Source organism: Pinus tabuliformis, chromosome 4_2, assembly GCF_031772625.1.
Source record: "Pinus tabuliformis cultivar Carrire ecotype Pingquan chromosome 4_2, CPIR1, whole genome shotgun sequence".
In the NCBI taxonomy this organism is placed as follows: Eukaryota; Viridiplantae; Streptophyta; class Pinopsida; order Pinales; family Pinaceae; genus Pinus; species Pinus tabuliformis.
In genome coordinates, this window is record NC_142304.1 from 111,581,937 (window position 1) to 111,586,471 (window position 4,535).

The window sequence follows — 4,535 nt, forward strand, 5'->3', positions numbered from 1 at the left end:
CACTTTGCAGAAGAGGTCCAAAACTATAAGACAAGGGCAACATGACCTTTGGCAAATTGGGTTGATTGGATAACTTCCATGCAAAGCTAAATGGTACGCCTAGGAGAAGGTGGAGGAAAAATTTCTTCCCATTCAAGAGAAGCTTTTGGGGACTGAAATCCTCCCAAAATGGGGAGGTGTGATCTAGATTGGATCATTATATTGTTTTTCATCCATCTTGATGTTTTTAGAGTTGAAAAAATTGGAGGAATCAACTCAGAACTTTTTTTACTAGCGGGACCCAGTTTTGCAATTTGGGGTCTGAAACATTCTTAGAGCATTTTGAGGCATGAAATGACGTTTTTTGGGGGTAAAAATTTGCTTCTTTGCTGCACCATATTTTTTCCTATTCTACATAGAGACCTTTCCAACGATGCAAGAATCATGTCAATTGGAGTCTATATGCGAAAGTTATGCCACACAGAAATTGACCTTCCTATTTTGACCACCATAATTCGAGAGGATGCCACGTTAGCCCCCATTATTAATGAAAATGGGCTCGCCATGTGATATGATGTGGAAGACTCTAGAATAGTCTATATTGTAACTCTGGTTAAGAGTTGAGGTAGTTAAACTTAACCACTAGTAGGCTATCATGATGTGTTATAATTGAGCCACTAGGGGGAAAAGGGGTTTCATTCTTTCTAGTGCATTTGTTCCATAGTTGAGTAGAAAATAGCCAAGAGGGATAGGAGGTAGAGCACATAGAGTCGATTTTTGCATTGTAGCAACTCACGAGCCACAAACCATACTTCTTTGTACTCACATTCATATTTCTATTAAGGAAAAGAGAGTGGAGCGACCTCACATTCTAGTTGGGTTTTTCTCCTGAAAGGGTTTCCTAGGTCATATTGTGTCAAATGTGTTTGTGAGTTTTTATTTTTTCATTCTCTTTTGTCTCCATAATTTTAATTTGCATGCATACACCACTAACAATAATCTATATAGTTGTAAATATAAATAGATATGAAACTGTAATAGTGTATATTTTGGACGTTTAAGTATAATTTTATCAGATCTGTAGTGACAAAGTGTCCAATGGAATATCCATGGTAGTTTACAGATCAAAGCTTGAGGTTGGACACTTTAGGATTTTTGGGTGCCTGACTTATTCTCATGTCTCCAAGGAGAAGAGGACAAAGCTAGAACCCACGACTGAGAAGGATCCTTTTGTGGGGTATAACGAGAACTCAACGACTTATTGCATTTATATTCCTACCTTGAGGAAGGTTGTTGTGAGGCAACATGTGATATTTAAGGAGGAGAGAGCATTGTGGAGGTCATGAGAATTGGATCAGGTAGAGCAGTAGACTCCTTAGGAGGGGAGTCCACTATAGGGCACTGGACCACAAGGATTTGGAGGATCACAAGTTTTAGGAGTTGTAGGATCATAGGTGATAAGATCTCAGGTTACAAGATCATAGAGCACAGGGTCCCAGGGTACATGTTCACCAACTTCAGGTGCATTGTTTTCAAGGACACAGTCTTCAAAGGAGGATATACCCACGCTAGCATAGGAGGCCACTCCAGGGAAGAAGAAGCTAAGATGGCTTCATGAGACTATGAAGGAAGCCCGAGAATTAGTGGGAAGTCACAAGAGCGCTGCTAGAGAGAGCATACCACCAAAGGAATTTTATAACTATTTGGCCATGGTGACTAACATTGTTGAGTATGTGTCTTCTAGTTATGAGGAGGTAGTAGGCCAACATATTTGGAGGGATGCCATGGTGGATGAATATATTTCCATCATGAATAATGATGTTTGGGAGATTGTGTCGAGGCCTGAGGGGAAGTCAATAGTGACTTCAGGTGGCTCTACAAGATTAAGTATGCTATGGATGGAAGCATTGAGAAGTACAAGGATCAATTTGTGGCTTGAGGGTTCTCACATGTAGAGGGAGTCAATTATGAGGTGTTAGGTCCCTATAATACTAGTGTAGCTCCCATATTGTTATTGTTGTGCTTCATAGACGCCCACTATTGTTATTTTTGTGCCCTTACATTATTATTGTTATGTAGGCCTTGATTATATTGAAACCCTTTAAACTCTTATATATAACAAGGAGGTCTTGTCATTTGAATCATCCAAGAATTGTTTTTTGGGAATAATACTTGGGGGGGGGGGTGAATCAATATTCACAAATCAATAACTTTTTCATTTCATAATCAAATTTATATATGCTACTTTAGTGAAGGGAACTCACGTGTGCATGCAACTGTTCTTAAGGGAACCAACGTATATCCATTGAACTTATGATTTAGTTAATTCATTATATGCTGATCTTTTAATCAATGCATCAATACTTTATTAAGCATTAAATAATAACCATGTGCAGTAATAACAAAATAAACCATCACACATAAGCAACACATGAACACCAAGATTTAAGGTGGAAACTCAATGTGGGAGAAAAACCACCCGCTGTTGTTGTCTTTGTCTTCTTTTAATATAAAGAATAATATGTTTACAATCTTGTACTGGTGCAAACTCACACCAGTACGCAGGCACCCACCTGCAGAAGGCTACAACCTTCTCTCGTTCTCTAGCTTCTATTGGAAGGGAGCTACAACCCCCTAGCTCTTGTACTAGCCGATATGTTTATTAGTATGTAGGTGCCGACCTAGAGAAGGCTACTACCTTTTCTCATTCTCCAGCTGCTACTTGAAGGGAGCTCCAACCCCCTGACCTAATCACCAACCACTACTAGCAGGAAGCTTCGACTTCCTCACTGAAGGCTTTAACCCTCAATATCCTCCAGGGACCACGTTTCATAAATTTTCATTCTGGGTACTCCTGGTACATAACAACACAATGTGAAGGCCTCGTTTCATCAAATTTTCATACTGGACCCATCAGTAACAATGAAGTTCAAAATCAATCGTCACTTCAATACAATCAACAGATACATCTGCATTAACCAATCATTGAAACCCAATCATCAATATCTGAATCAACCACAACTAAATCAATCAATCACTGAAACCTCTGACACACTGAATCAAACAAACACTGAACCTATGACACAACTGAATCAAACAAACGCTGAACCTTTGACACAACTAAATCAACCATTCACTTAAAACCCAATTAGCTGATACTTAATCAAAATTCAACCAATCAATGTGAACGGTCAGATCATTGTAACCAGAACACAGATTTGAACCCAAAACACTGCATCAACAACCAGAACCAATTGCAACCTCCAAAAATCATGTCAGAATGTATACACTACTTCAATGAAGCCAACCTGCGTGTATATGTTACTTCCTTTAACTAAACCTACGTATACCTCCAAAATTACTGAATCATAAAAACCTCTGAATCAAATCTGTACCAACCAGGAATATTCTGAACATCCACTGTCAAATTACTAAGATCTAGACAGTGAGCAGTAAAGATTACCCTTCTCACTTACTCAATCAATCAATCAATCAGACTCAATCTACTTATGCATTTAATTCTACTTTCAGATCTAAGAAGACATCATTGACATACAACAGTAAACCAACAACACTGATCAGATAGATCAATCATTTCTTAATAACATGCTTTTCTTTTATATACGTTACTTGGAATCTTCTAACCAGTGTGTATATGCCTTTACCGAGAGGAACCAAGGCAAACCAATGTACAGATCTTCAGATAAAACTTATAACTTCATAGTTATTCCAGTTTTCAGATATACCCATATCATAGCATTTAAAGCACAAAACATTTGTTAGCACTCAGATCTAGCCTATCCATTTTAGATCTCATAATGATAAGTCATTATGATCCTCATTCATCATTAGATCTCATCCATCATCAACCACTCAGGTGCATACTTAGTCCATATCAAGCAAAGCATTAAAAACCCATAACATGCATAATTTCTTTTGATCTAACACTTCATAAGATATTCATTACTTATGCACTTAGCCCTTTGATCTTCTCCTCCTTATATAGTTTTAGCCTTTCTCAATACCTCGGACCAAAACGACACTTAGAACATGTGGTATTCTTAGACATGATCAAATAGTCGTTACTCTGCTCAATATTGTGGGCTAATACCATGGTATTGACCCTTGGTATTCTTTCACCTTAATTTCCTTAATTTTTCATCCCATACGCGCTTTTCCTCTTGTGAAAGTGTGTGCATACATATACGCTCTTTTTGTACAGTGAACTCACATATACAACTTAACATACCTGAAAACATCCTTTTTCTTCAACTTCTTGATTCTGATATGTAGTCCTTTGTTCCAACATCTTGTTTACCTCTGAATTGACCTATTATAATGTGATTTTCCATCATACATCACTTCTAAACTGATTTCTTTGAACTTCCCTGCATTTTGTCACATTTGGAAACACAACTACCATGCATTCTATCACAACCTGTTTATACTTTTATCAATTAGTTCATTCATCAAATATCAAGGACAACACACACTAACAATCTCCCTGTATCAAACCTTTGACCATTATTCTCTTCCATCATTCTGTCACCTCTGAC